At 37.8% G+C, this 16,208-nt stretch overlaps 1 pseudogene; it reads left to right on the forward strand.

Moving 5' to 3' along the window:
• Window positions 1–4,905: 4,905 nt before the first annotated feature.
• On the forward strand, window positions 4,906–5,096 carry LOC123925336 (annotated as a pseudogene).
• The last annotated feature ends 11,112 nt before the right edge of the window (window positions 5,097–16,208 follow it).

A 16,208-nucleotide genomic window follows, 5' to 3' on the forward strand; every position in this document is an offset into this window, starting at 1 on the left:
GTTTGACTTTCGCTTCTTCAGATAATGTAACAGATATTTATTGTGTTTCCTGTGGTAAGGGAAAAATGAAGATTTTACTGGAAATACAATGACAGATGAAGGATCGTCCTGATAATCCAGGAGCTGGGGGTCCTTCGTGGGAGCCAGAGTCAAATATAGACGTAGAGCATAGTGGGGGAAGGGCAGAGAATGTTGTGGGAGCAGAGGGGCCTTCCAGGGCCAGTGAGAGCTGTCAGAAGGACATCCTGGAGGGGAAACTTCTCTGCTGAATTTTAAATAAAGGAAAATTTTCAGGGGGCAGGAAGATGTCACCACTTAGATCATATTCCTTCTCTGTCTCTCTTTTCATTTAGTGTGGAGGTATTATAACATATTTGATGGGCTTACCAGAAGGAAGAGAAGTACAGAGGAGACGAACACAGAGAACGAGAGAATAATTTCCAACACGGCCTGTCCAAAGTGACACATGGCGGTGTGCGTCACAGACAGAAATCCCGGATCTGGCCGTGACCCCAGGCCACTGCCCACAATAAACAGATCCTGAAGAGAACTTCAAACACTCTCTGTGCACTGTTCCTTTGCCCAATTAATAAATGGCATTTACTTGACAGGTGCTGTAGTCTGACTACCAGACGCTGTGTGACTTGCTGGTGGCGGCGAAGGGGATGAAGGGCTCCCGAGCTTTCTGTTCCCACTGTTTCAGCTACGGAACACTTATGCATGCTGGGAACACAAAAGGCCCTGAGAGGAAATTTACTTTTAAGCCCAAAACCAGAGTTGGAAGTCTTCTCTGTTTCTGTTATTAGTCTAGTTTAATACATTAAAATATCTAGAACCAGAGCCCACTTTTTATATTTCTAATAGTTTCAACCACTGTGCCTCTGAGCACAGGCCCTAGAATAATATTCTACCCAGGAACACAGAGGTACCTCAAGAGGGAAGTTGCTGGAGGCCGGTTCCATTTTGTCAATCTTTCAGGCTCCCCAAACCCCCAAACTCCTCCCAGACCCTTAACTATACACATATGTACATGTGTATGTATGTACATGGGTCTGTAAACATATAACGCACATAGGTGTCATCTAACATGTAGTATATTTGCCTTATATCTAAATGTAACAAATGCAACTTTCTTTAGAGATGCTTTTTCATTAGTGTCTCAACCTCTCAACTCCGAAGTTTCTTAGAATAAAGGATGAATCAATTTGACAGCCATGAAATTGAGCCCAAGACTGTGTTTACCCAAACCACTCCGAGTGGATATGGGGAGAGCGTTCATGATTTCTTGCTCTGAATTTCATCTGCTTGTCTCCCTGCCCTATCAAATTATAAAAGGCAGAAGAGAGAGACCATGCTCGCTGCTATAGAGGTGCATTTTCTAATTCTTCGGGAATCCCAGGCCAAGCTGGTCTGGTCAACAACCCTTCACAATAATGATCACCTAGATGGAGAGTAAACGCTATTGAGGACACGATGCTATTTCCATAGAGAAATCGATCTTGTGATGTGTGACATTTTTGTTTCCGTTACACCGACTGCAGCTTGTGGCCATGAAAGTGGGAGATGAGGCGGTTTAATAGTGCTGTGTGAGTTCCTGATAATGGTGCCATCAATCTTAGCGTCACTCAGACTTGAGCGTACTCTAGCAGGTCATCTGTCGCGCCGAGAGTGGGGTGATTTAATTATTTTTTAGCCATCCCTGATTAGATGGGAGGCAGTGCAATAACAAATGTCACCCAAGGTGACCCTCCACCATAAATAACCACTTGCTCCTTCTGTGTGCCGCTCTCAGACTCCCGATCAGCTCCCGGGGTCTCTGGCACATTGGAGCAGGGCTAAACCCTGCTGTGTGGCTGGAAAGCCTTGGCGGGGTTACCAGAAGCAAGGAGATGAAGCGGGTGCAAAGGAGATCTAGTGTGACCATGGGGTACTAAAGAGGGAAGGTATTTGTACGCTGTTCTCTTTCAGTCCCTGGAATTTTTCATCAATTTTTCAGTCAACCCAAATCTGCTCTGGAATTCAAGAGACTTAATAATGATGCCATGTAAAGGAATTATTACAGATGTCTACATGATCCCTTCTAAATAATCCTTTACATTTTCAAAAAATACCTTCCTTTGAAGAGATGCCCATAAGGGCCCATTGGCTCCTACTGACCTACATATTTTTGATTTCCTAATACTTCAAGCTCGCTTTTGGCAATGCACCAGGAGTTTTTGGTAGGAAAGTTTTGCATTAGATAGCTTCATACAATAAATTTTATCTGACAACTCCGGCACTCACTTTTATTACATCTCATTTTTCCAGGCACATACACTTTACAGATCCAGCGGGTACACCATGCCCCACGCCAAGGTAGTGCCCATGCTCTTTGCAAACCTTTCCTTTAATGAACTAAAATGAAACTGTGTTTCTAGTTACATGTCATACAGAAAATAGACCTTTTTCAATAAATGCCTACAAATTTATACAACAAATGTCACTAGTAAGCTGATTCATAAGTCCAACTTTCTACTATGGAAAATATTAGTAATTGTTAGCTTGTTTTTCGTTATAAAATGTTATCTAATGTTTTTTTCTTCTTTTAATGTAAACACTGTTGCTGAGGAAGAGAACCTAAGGTGTTTTAATTAGCAATTTAAAGACTGTCCCCTATTATGTATTTCTAAGTATGAAAACCTTTTGTGTCTTATACCCCGAATAATGAGAGGAAGACTGTTAGAAAACACCATTCAACTTGTTGGCTACAATCGCCCTTCACTCTGCACTGCTTAGAGAGAGATGGGAAATGTGTATCATCTGACATCAGGCAATCAGGAATGTACCTGATAGAGTATCGAGTTGAAACAGCAGAGGTGAAACCATGGATGCCCCCATTAGGCTGAAGCCTTAAACTCTTCAGCCAGAAATTCCTTGGGTTTTTAGCAACTTCTCCAAACCCTATTTCTTTCTGTTTCTCTGCCCTCTTTTTGCTCCACAATGAGTGTGGAGAGGAGTTGGAATCTGTGCACGAATGTTCTTGTATTCATTCATTCGTTCATGTAATAAGGAAACACTTCTTGACCTTTTTGGCCTGCCCCAAGCCCTGTTTCAAATGCCACACTGAACAGAGCCAAACATGTGGATATCCTGACCTGACCGGCTCTCAGATGATAAGCTCCTAGGCAGGAGCTTGACTTAATCTCTCTGAGCCTCACTTTCCCCATCTGTCAAACAGAGAACTGAGTGGTCCTTACCTCATGTGGTTGCAGATATTGGATGGGGAGAGTGGCTCTACTTTTCAGGAAAGCAGAAATGCAATAACCATGCTTTTATATTTTCCTGTATGATGCTTTAAGCTTTTCCTATGAGTTTCTGCATACACGATCTCATTTGATCCTCATGCTAGCTTTGTGAGGTAGTATTTATTATTTTTATTCTCTTCAAGAACTGAGGAGACCAAAGCCCGGCTCGGGGAGGGGGAGTCATAGATTAGCCAAGATCCCCACTAACCAGTATCCCCGAGTACACACTGGCACTCCTGGCTGACCCACTGCTCGCTACGGTTTTCTTGCGGAGGACCATGTGTGGAGAAAACATGTTAAAATCAGTGGCCATTGGTTCATGGCCTTGGGACCATATTTTACTGGTTCTATAGCAGACGATTACCTGTGGGTTCCCTGAATCACTGAAATACTCTGCTGCAAACCCATTGATGCCAGAAATCCCAGTAACAGTGACCCATTCCCTGACAAGAAACACTGATCTTTTCCTATAATATTTATCAAAAATGTACACAAGCATAAATACAGGAGCATATTTAGTCTATACTACTTCAAAATGCATGATTTCCTGAGCTTTGTGCTTGAAAGAAAAAAAAAAAAAACTAGGCAGAAGGAGAGATCTAGAGTCCTGGGAAAGGAGAGACCCAGCATCTCCTGCATGTCGTCTCAAGCTCCTCTGGAGCCCTGGGAGTCACTCAGCCAGCATGTGCTGCCTGGAGCCCTGGGGGTTGGGGAGGGGGGGAGCGGCAGAACCAGGCCAGCCCATCGCACCACACAGAGTCCTCAGGACTTATCATCTGACCCAACGGGCTCTGTTGTGAATCTAATTTATACTTTTATTAATAAAGGCAAAGTCTCTGCCCCTCCCAGCTGTGTGGATAAACCTATTTGCCTCTGGACTGAGGCTGATTCTTTCAGGATAGCACCTAAGGAGGCATGAATTCGTTTCTTTCTCTTTAACAAGGTGTTAAATATGCAGTTTAATTATAAGCACTGACATTCCAGTGATGTCAATGACTTCGCTGCTCAAGGCCACCCGAGGCAGAACCACAGGACCCGGAGTGAGGATCATGCCATAGGAACGTGTGGACTCAGCACACAAGCATGTGAGAGTGGCAGAGGTAAGCCTTTTAGGTAATGTCTAGGAATAGCTGGTTTCATCAGGATTGTGTAGAAAGGGCAAAGTGGGGGATAGAAATTTCTGGAAAAGGGAAGAATCGCAGTTCAATAGACAAAACATAGGTTATGCCTGCATGTACGCATTCTCTTCTGCTATTTTATACCAGATTCATGGAAAAGTCCAACTGACAGACCAGTTATTAATGGGTCAGTACATTCCAAACTGCATATGGAAAATTTTTCTGTAAGAAATGAACCAAGTATGTATTACTTTATTTTTTTTTAATAAAGAGAGAGGCTTTTTAAAAAATTGTTTTTCGTTGTCTAAAATTTAACATGTTTGCCACAGGGAAAAAAAAAGGTTAAAAAAAAGCATTGACAAATGATTTAAACATAAATTTCTAGAAAGAAAATTGCTATATCCAAAAGCCAGTTTCTAATGCTCTGGAAGTATCAATTGCCACTGCAAAGTAGCCTTCCCCAAAGTTTGTTATGATTAATTAATAAGAAATGTTACGTGTCCAGCTTTGCGCAGTGGCAGTATGGTAGCCAATGAGGTTTATCCGAGGCGCGATTATTGCTAATTAAAGGAATGTTATGTGTCCAACTTCCTTTGCACCTTGATAACCCTTTAAAATACTACATTTTGCTATTACAAATTAGGTGGGGGAAAACTGATATTGTTTTAAAGATTTATTTTATTTACTTATTTAAAAGGGGGGAGGGGAAGAAGAAGAGGGAGAGAATCTCAAGCTGACTCCCCACTGAGCACAGAGCCTGACATGGGACTCAGTCTCATGACTCTGAGGTCATGAGACCTGAGCCAAAACCAAGAGTTGGATGTTTAATCAAGTGAGCACTTTATTTTTTTAAATTTTGGAACAATTTAGTCTTACTGTTTGAATTGCTTACTCATTTCTTTTGCTCAGTGTTCTACCGAATGTTCAGGATTTTCTAATTTGTTAATAAGAGCTCTTTATACACTAAGTTATTAACCCTTTATTATGTATTTTTTCATTATTTCATTTTGAGTTTTGTTATGGAAAACTTAGATGCACAGAAGTTTAAAGTATGTATGAAAATAATGTATATAAATATTTTCTATATGTTTATAAAGATCTTCCCAACTCCAAGAATGTGGAAATAATTTCTTATATTTTCCCAAAAATAAAATCTTTATGGGCTTTTATGTAATAAGAGACAGAAGCCTTAACTTTGAAAATTTTTGAAGTCAATTACCTTAATATCATTTAATAAATATTATATATTTTCCCTACTGATTTGCTAATCCTTGTAATACATTAACTTCATATATATAGTTTTTTAGCAAATTTATTCCTTCAGATGATCTTTGAAATCAGCCTGTAATTCTAAATCACTTTGAAATTTTGAATGAAATTTTGTTAAATATATAGATTATTTGGGAGAGAAATATGTCTTTATATGCAAATTTTATGTCTTTTATGTGATGTTTTATGCTGATATGCTGGTATGCCCTTTTTATTTTACTTTATTTTTTTACTTATTAGATTTTATTTATTTATTTGACAGACAGAGATCACAAGTAGGCGGAGAGGCAGGCAGAGAGAGAGGGGGAAGCAGGCTCCCTGCTGATCAGAGAGCCCGATGCAGGGCTCTATCCTAGGACCCTGGAATCATGACCTGAGCTGAAGACAGAAGCTTTAACCCACTGAGCCACCCAGGCGCCCCATGGTATGCCCTTTTTTAAATTTAGATGTAGGCTTTTGTACGACGCATTACTCGTTGCCAGAGCAAACTTGATTTGGTCCCTGTCGTTTACAAATGTTTATTCCCAAAAAGTTGTTATATATTATAAAATATATGATGGGGTTATATTCTGATAAACCCATTGTAAGTATGAAAGTATTGTAAATTAAAGATGTATTTAATACACCTAACCTACTAAACATCATTAGGCTAAGCTACATCATGCTTACACTAGCCTACAGTTGGGACAAATCATCAAACACAAAGCCTATGCTGATGCTCATGTAATGTACTGAATACTGTATGAAAGTGACAAAGTGAGTGGTTACCAGGGGACAGAACGGTTGTCTGCTTGTCAGTTGTTGACCCTCATGGTCGTGTGTCTGACTGGGATCCGCAGCCACCACCCAGCATCACTGGGGAGAAAGGTCCCACATACCAGTAGCCTGGGAAAAGATCTGAATTCAGAATTCAAAGGATGGGGGCACCTGGGTGGCTCAGTGGGTTAAAGCCTCTGCTTTCGGCTCAGGTCATGATCTCAGGGTCCTGGGATCGAGCCCCGCATCGGACTCTCTGCTCAGCAGGGAGCCTGCTTCCTCCTCTCTCTCTGCCTGCCTCTCTGCCTTCTTGTGATCTCTGTCAAATAAATAAATAAAATCTTTAAAAAAAAATTCAAATGATGTTTTCTACTGAGACACAGCTCTTTCACACCATCATAAAATCAAAAAATCCTAACTCAAACCATTATAAGTTGGGGCCCATCTATACTTCTATGGTAACCAGAACCATTCCGATGTTGTTTTCTCTTTTTTAAGTTTTGATTAATTTTAGTTGTTAATTGTTTTTAGCCCAAACAAATCATTGAATCCTCTGAAAATAATTACCTATTTTTCCCTACCTTGTCTTTTTAGCTTGATTAGCTATGATTGTAAGGAACCCTTTTTAAATATTTCACCATTTAACCTAAGTTTGACATTTAAGGTGTTCTTTGTCAGGTAAGCAAGTATATCCTCCTCTTCCTTGCTTATCAAGTGTTTAATAGGCATTTACACTCAATTTTCTCAAAGTGTCTTTAGATTTTGTCTTTAGGAAAAGACACAAAGTGTCCTAAAGTGTCTTTAGTATTTTGGTGGATCCTAAACACTTTTTTAAGTAACATTTATTCTCTACTTTAAACTTTTGGAAATGGAGTTCCCTAAACTTTAGCTAAGCACACAACTACCTAAAAACAGGCTACTTCCTAGCTTTTCTTGACATTAGACTATATGGTTAATTTCAGAGCAATGGAATAGAGCAGAAATGACTTCCTTAAGGGTAACTTCTTCTTATAGAATTTTCTCTATTTCCAGTTTTGGAATATATCAACTAGAATAGCTCTTTGGAATAAGAGATAGAAGCTAGATGTTGAGTTAGATAGTGTCCACCTACCTGACTGAAAGCCTGGATTATCTCAAAGATCAGAATAATTTACCAGTCAAGAACAAGTAAAACACTGTTTACCACTAGACTGCTATGTAAAGGACAAGTAATTTTATACATAAATATATACATATGCATATGTGTATAATGTGTGTGTATATATACATGCATAGTGTGCAGGCATAGGTGTATATTTATATGTATACATATATACATAATCACACAATTAATTTTAAGGAAGTTGTTCAATCAAGGATGTTACCTGCTTTTCATTAATGATTTTCCCTTCTTCCACTGATCTTATTCTAGTATTGGTTTTTCTTAGAGATAATCTCCCCTAAGTCATCACCATAAGGTCAAGGCTTCTTGAAAGTTCCTATATGCCTAAACAAAAGTTTAAAAGCCCCCAGATAGTCTGTTAAACAGGTCCTTCTAGGTGCAAGAAACTGGTCTCTGCTAAATTCAAGTGAAGCCACGATGATAGTGCAGATTAATTCTTGAAACTGTGTCTGTGCCTCATCTCCCCTTCCTTTCCTTTATCAAAGAGACATGCTGGTGAACAAAGGTGCCTGTTCTCTGTGTTCACACACCCAATATGATTATCACAGGGCAGGTATGGGCTCAATGGAAGTGGGTAAGCAAAGACAAGTAATGCAGCATAGTTATCGAGATTTGTGCTCTCCTGTGTTTTCCTGTCACCCTCCTCAAAGCTAATAGATGTTGAAATATAGTTAGTTAGGGCAAGTTACTTTCCTGTGAAGAGAACAAATGGTGAAATGATCAGGATATAAAAAAAAGCAGTTGTAGTCACTATAGCATATGGAAAATTTCCCCCCCAGGAGATATTAAGTCATAACACCCAGGATCTGCAAATATGCTCTTACTGAGAAATAAAGCCTATTAGATGTAATCAAACTGTGATGAAACCATACTGGGTTCGGGTGGAGCCACATCCAATGACTGATATCTTTATAAGAGAAAGGAGAAGGGGATTTGTCCTCAGACAGAAGCGCAGAGGGAAGAAGGCTGTGTGAAGATTCACAGTACTGAATTATGCAGCCAGAAGCTAGGGAATGTCAAAGATTGCTGGCAACCAGGGGAGCCTAGGAGAGTCAAAGAAGCATTCTTCCCTGAAACCTTCAGAAAGAAGGCTCTGCTTCAGAGAATGGCCTGTCGACACCTTGATTTCAGACTTCCAGCCTCCAGAAGTGTGTGAGAATAAATTTCTGTTGTTTTAAGTCACCCAGCTTGTGGTAATATGCTATTGCAGTCTTAGGATATTCATACAGCTGCTAAAAGAAAATTGAAGGGTTATAGTCTTTTTTTCCTCCCCAATATATATGCCTTTTATTTTTCTCTTTTTTTCTTCTTATTACATTGAGTATGAATTTGATTTTGATTTGGGGGAAAGGATTTTAATCATTCTCCATTAAAGATGATATTAAGCTTTGACTTCAGGAAGTTACAAAAAAAAAAGAGCAAATTAAGCCCAAACTATGTAAAAGAAAGTAATCAATAAACATAAGGATAGAAATAATGTACAAAGTCAGAAAATGTAAAATGTCAGCATCAAATTCTTTAAAACAATTTTAAAAAGTAAAAAAATTAATGAGACTAATTATCAAAAAAGAAAGGACAACTTAAAAATATCAGATATACACAATGTTAAAAGGATATGAAGGTAATATTCAAGAAAACTTTATGTCAATAAGTTTGACCATATAGATGAAACGGAGAAATTTATCAAACTGACACAAGGAGATATGAAATATCTACAGAATCCTTTATTAAATATATTGAGTGGAAAATAAAAAATCTTTCCACAGAAAATACTATAAATATGATTTAATTTGTATATGGAATCTAAAATACTAAAGAAATCAACAAACAAACAAATACCAAACCAACTATTAAATACAGAGAACAAACCAGTGTTAGCCAGGGGGAAGGTGGGTGGGGGGATGGGAGAAATAGATTAAAAAGGGTGAAGAGATATAAACTTCCAGTTACAAAACAGGTAAGTATGGAGATTAAAAGTACAGCATAGGGAATACAGTCAATAGTATTGAAATACCATTGTGTGGTGGGAAGTGGTGATTACACTTATGGTTAAGTATTGAATGACGGACAGAATCATCAAATGACTGTTGTACACCTGAAACTAATATGACATTGTGTGTCAACTACACTCCAAAAAAAAAAAAAAAAGTCTTTCCAAAATAAAAGCATTTCAGGTCCAAATGACTATACTTGAATTCTATAAAACATTTAAGAAGAAAGTTGCAACAATCTTATACAAATGTTTATAAAAAATTGATACAGGAAATTTTTTTAAGATTTTATTTAGAAAGCATAATTATGATAACAAAATGTGATAAAGATACTACCAGGAAAAGAAATATAGCCATGTATCTCTCAAGAACATAGGACCAAAAATTAATAAAATATAACCATATCTAGTTCAACAATAGAGAATATATTATTACCAAGAATTTTTTTTCCAGATGAACACATTGGTTCAACATTTCACAACCAATCATTATAATTCACTTTACTAACAGGATAAAGTAAAAATTAAAAAGGTCATCTCATTTCTTTTAACATTTTTAATTTTTTATTTGTTTCTTATATTTTTATAAACATATAATGTATTTTTATCCCCAGGGGTACAGGTCTGTGAATCGCCAGGTTTACACACTTCACAGCACTCACGATAGCACATACCCTCCCCAATGTCCATCACCCCCTCCCCCTCTCCCAACCCCACCTCCCCCCAGCAACCCCCAGTTTGTTTTGTGAGATTAAAAGTCACTTATGGTTTGTCTCCCTCCCAATCTCATCTTGTTTCATTTATTCTTCTCCTATCCCCCTAACCCCCCATGTTGCATCTCCACGTCCTCATATCAGGGAGATCCTATGATAGTTGTCTTTCTCCGATTGACTTATTTCACTAAGCAGGATACCCTCTAGTTTCATCCACGTCATAGGAAATGGCAAGATTTCATTTCTTTTGATGGCTGCATAGTATTCCATTGTGTATATATACCACATCTTCTTTATCCATTCATCTGTGTGAAATTTCATATCCAAACATGAAATTTTATAAAATCAGCAAATTAGAACACAATTAAATTTTTTTAATATAAGGCAAGTACAAAAGAACTAAAGTTAACATTATATTAGTAATGCATTATTTAATGCTTCATCCCTGTGGTTGGGAACAAGAATGTTTATTTTCACCACTTCTAATGCAGCATTACTTTGGAAGTCCCAGACAGTGCAGGAAGGCATGAAACAGGAGGTCATCCAGTGCGGAAATAAAGAGATAAAACAGTGCTTCTTTAAAGATGATTATGATTGTGCACATAGGAAAATCTCATGAGAAATATAGAAGAAAAGAAAATTTAGAAAAAACAAAAAACCTCCTAGGGGGTCCTGGCTGCCTCAGTCAGTGGAGCATGCAACTCTTGATCTCGGGGTTGTAAGTCTGAGCTTACATTGAGTGTGAAGATTACTTAAAAATAAAATAATAATAATTTTAAAAACCATTAGAACTAATAAGTGAATTTATCAAGGTCATAGGATTAAAGGGTCTATATACAAACATCAAAGATATTTCCGTTTCATAATAAGGAAAAGTGTGAATATAAAAATTGTAAAGAAAATATCATTTAAAAATGCATTAAAACTCAAAACCTAACACATAGAGATAAATCTCACAAAATGCACAGAAGAAGATACACAAACACCATCTAAGCCAATGTAAAAACACCAACATTGTTAGTCATCAGGGAAACAGAAGCCAAAGTTACAAAAGATGCCATTTCACAGCCCATAGACAAAAACATTTGCACACTGGATTTTGACGTGTCCTTTCCGATCTCTCAGTGCATGTAAGGATACGAGGGAGGTTGCTTCCAGAAGGCCTCAGTGTCATAGCTCTCCCTTCCCCAAAGTGAACGATGTTCGGCAGAGAATAAATTGAACCATATGCTTGTGGGTAGCACAGTGTTTAAACAGAAATGTGTTCCAACCTTTGTTTCCACCCCTTTTAATGTTTCTTTCAGCTTACATGAGGAAATATTATTTTCTAAAATAAAAATAAAAAGTTGCCTGCTTCCGGGGTGCTGGTGGCTCAGTCAGTTAAGCATTTGCCTTTGGCTCAGGTCATGATCCTGGGGTCCTGGGATGGAGTCCCATATCTGGCTCCCTGCTCAGTGGGAGTCTGCTTCTCCCTCTCCCATTGCTCCTCCATGTCTCTCTTCTTCTCCTCCTCCCTGCTCAAGCTCTCTCCATCTCTCTTAAATTAATTAATTAATTAATTAATTAATTTTTTAAAAAGTTGCCTCCTTTCCTACTAAGATATTAGCTCTCCTTCTAGCCTATTGTCTTAAGTGCCCTTAACACCTCATGGTAATCACAACAGGAAACCCCATGGTAATCACAACAGGAAAACAACAGGGGAAAAAACTGGGAGCTGTGACTAAAATGTGTATAGGGCAATTTGCCTCTTGTGTCTATATCTTTGTGTCTGAGACGAGAAGTTCTGTAGCGGAGTATGTCAAAGGCAGAATAGGGGGTGAATATTGCTGGTATCTCTACTGGGAGGTAGACATGAATGGTAAAACTGATAGAAACTTCAAGAAACTATATGCCTAATTTCACTGATGATTGTCCCTCCAAGCCTCCTCTGGATTTTTAGAAATATGCCTTTTAATTAAGTCTTTCACTATCAATAAAAGATTGTGACTATATCAAGAAAATAGGATGGTTTTATTCTAAGGTACATTACATGACCAAACTGCCAGCATTCTGAAGCTAGTTAACTGGTTTCCATTGGACAAGTTCCATGAAATAACTGAAGTCTGAATTCAACATATCTAAAAACACTTTCCATGTTAATATTTCAGGAACTCTTGTTATTCCTGGGGGTTTCTTTGAATGTAAGAAGCAAATGACTAAATCATATTTATATGGATGAGGTGATTTTATTTGTACCTGAGGGTGCTGGAAAACAGATAGAAGTATTTGTCTTTAAAGAATGGTATGCATCTTTTGTTTGCTTTCAGTCGGTGAATTCAAAGAAGTCAGCAGGTGAGCCTGTGTTTTCCAGCATTAGTATTAGATATCAATAAAAGTAACCAAACAATGTGCATATTTTTACTGAACAGTTGGTTCACCAAATTGGTAAATATTTTTTAAGAGAAGTATCATGAAAACATCACAGCAACTTTGTTGCAGATCTAGCTAATTTATTATCTAAGGGACATAACTCAGTTTCCCACACACACACTCAAAGAAATTCCATAAAAATTTATGTGTATGTGTGTGTGTGTGCATGGGTACTTTAAGGTTATAACCTTCGTATTATTTCACAGAAAATGAACACTAGGTTTTCGAGGTTTTCTGAGTGGTCTAATTATATCCATGTTTAAGATATTTATAGGAAGATTCCTGAAAACTTCCAAACGTTACTGGAGAATGTTTGAGGGGATACCCTTGATTCATTCATTAATTCACTTAAATATTGGATAACCTCAATTCCTTCTCAAGGCCAGGGCAATGTGAGGTTTCCATCTTTCAACACATTAGAACAAAATCCTAATTTGTGATTTACCTCCAGTGAATTGTACGGTGGAAAGAATTTGTAGAAACCACATTATAGTAACTGTGTGGAGACTGGCAGAGAAAAGAGAAAAGAATGTAAAATATATTGAGCTTTCTCTACCCTGACTGTGTTTAAGGATTCATAGTGGAGAAAGGACCAATAGATGACTGTCCTTGAGATGGCCGGTTTTTTGTTTCAAGTTTTTCTTGAGCAGTGATGAGCCGCTCTGCCTCCTGGAGATAAGGGAGGCCTGAAACAAGTCTCTTGTTGTTTTCAGCACAATCGATTATAATTTACCTCATTACGGCTAGATAGGTAACAACCTCATTCTTCCCTTCAAATGGAGAACTGCTCTAGGGAACAATGGAAGTGAATGTTTTAAGTGAAATTCTTGGCTTACAAGTCTTTTACTGAGCAGAGTTGGAATGCAGAGAAAGAGGCAGATGATATTTGAATATAGAATTCTCATGTTTAGGGACAATAGTCAGGTTACCTCAGGCTCTTCAAATTACCTTTTCTCTGAACTCTAGGTCTGTCCTTCCTTCCTTCCTTCCTCTACTCTCTCTCTTACTTTCTTTCTCTCATCTTTCAGAGAGACTTCAAACTCACAGTTCTCTTCCTAGAAATGCTTTAACTGTCAGAGAATAAGCCTTTTGATCAACACTTTTATATAAAAGTCCATGTGGTACCAAGGGCAAGGAATTTACTAGAGCTTTATTGACAGAGTCACAAAGTTTTCTCTTCGAAGAGCAGCAAGATTTATTTTCCTTCGTTGTGAGTCAATAGAAATAATACAGTATGATTTGCTTCTCTCTTAGTTCTTTCATGTCTTCCTCCCAAGGCCTGAACCTCAAGGCTTCCTGACAGGAAGTAACAGGACTGTTGGTGGTTAACCTGCTATCCTTTCACTTAATCCACTCTCAATAGCCTTTAGTCGAGACAGAACAGACCAACCTGGGACTATCCATGAGCTTCTGCTCCAAGCTATTGTGATGACAGAAAATTACGTTCTACTGTATTTGTTTTTCTCATTGAGTAAACTTTATTTGGAAAGAAAAATAACAAAAATTAGTATGTTTTCATAAATTGATTTTGCAGGAAAGTGATTAAATATTTAAACTCTTATCATTTCTATGATCTTTCATGTAGAAAATTTCACCTAAAAAAAGGACCAGCAATCAGACAAAGTAAGTGGTCATTTTACATGTTTTTATTATTTTATTTAATTTTTAAAAGGTTAAATACAACATACAATTACAAAAGCTTGAAGAACCATATCTGTATCTATGTATTGACAATCCATTGGCTGCATCAACATATGCTTTGCATTTCACAAAATAGAAATTTTTAGGATTTAGATATGTGGGGCTGCCAAAGCGACAAATGTATCCTTAGACACGTTTTGAACTCTGAAGTCTAATTTTACAAAAGTTTACTGAAAATCAAAATGGCAATCTGAAAGTTCCAAATGTTAGACAAGATAGGAACAAATAAGACAGACACACCAACAACACTATCTATCTTTCCTTTTCAGAGATTTTCATCCTTGTGAATGAACTTAGGCTGCACAGATGTTCAGATAATAAACAGGTATTTATCCCATTAATTTATAATGTATTACTCATAAAGCAATGAAACAAGTGCTACATATTACCATGTGCATTCAAGAAAATTAATTAATTTTGACTTTTGCACATTTAATCCTAAAATCAGCACATGAACATTAAAAATTTCATAATTAAATTACATTCTCTTTTTCTTTTCCAGTGGATAGCTAAGTTCTCTCTATATATATATATAGAAAACATACCTCTCTATGTAAGTTCTCTCTCTATATAAAATATACCTAATTTTCTATGCATATTGATATATATATATGTATTTGTACATACACATATATGTGTGCATAGATAGATTAGATGAACAAATGAAAAAATAAATATCCCCTCTATTTCCACCTCAGTGCTCCAGAATGAGGACACACCCATCTGATGTCTTCCCTAACCCTCTTCTGGGACCAGTATTGGATATTTTATCAATAATCATATGAAAAAGCAGGAAAACTTGAAGCTATTTCCTTCTTAGCACCCCATCTACATAGCCACAGTAGAAATACCCAGTGCTTTTGTGGTGCTAGTGAGCAGAATTGTCACCAAATGCCGCCCACCACGGGAAGAGGGCAAACACAGCCACCCTACTCTGCCTGCTCCCATACCTCAGGAATGCCCTAGGTCCAGGCGTCTCTACTACAACACCGGCAGAGATCTCCAGTTCCATTGCTTCAGCCCACTTGCCTCCCTTATTCCGCACAACCATGTTTCTCAGCCTGGAGTAGATGCTGTGCAATATTGTCTGCCTAATACCTTCCCCAGTAAAATCACAAATTGTTTCCATTTAGTACTGTTATTCTAAAACGTGACACTACGCTATGAAACAAAAACCAACTCTAATGTAGATCGTTTAGATGAGAGGAAACACAAGAGAGGGAGATCTTCCCAATATGAATCTTCTCGGTGACAGAACTACTGAGTATGAACAAGACTGCCATGTCCATCTGTCCCATCTTGGTTCTGATTTTCTTGCTCCATAGCTATGTCTTTCAGAAAACAAGTATTGCCAACTGATTTTTCTCAGATGGGCCTTTTCTGAGAATCTAATATACAAGAGAACCATTGTAAAAGTTCTCTCTTATGACTATAAATATGGTCAGACATTTATTCAGAGTATGTCTAAGAAGCTTAGAAATTGTACCAAAGCAGGGTTGATACAACCCAAAGTGTTCTTTGAGACTGGGTAGGGGAAGTTCCAGATCTGCTGTCTTCCTACAGGCGCCATGCCTCAGCATAGAGCTTCAGGAATCTTTCTTGGAATATGCATTTTGTCCTCTCTGATTGTTCACCTTCCTTACCTTGTGAATTCTCAGTATACTGTAGCCAGTTATCTGAACTGATCGCCTGGCTATTTCACACCTTGTCGTAGCTCTCACTCTAAACTGATCTGGGGAAAATGGAATCAGCAGAAAAGAGAGAGAGAGAATATGTAGGAAATAAAACAACCTCAAGAGGCATTTC

This window comes from Meles meles, chromosome 14 (genome assembly GCF_922984935.1).
Source record: "Meles meles chromosome 14, mMelMel3.1 paternal haplotype, whole genome shotgun sequence".
Lineage (NCBI taxonomy): Eukaryota > Metazoa > Chordata > Mammalia > Carnivora > Mustelidae > Meles > Meles meles.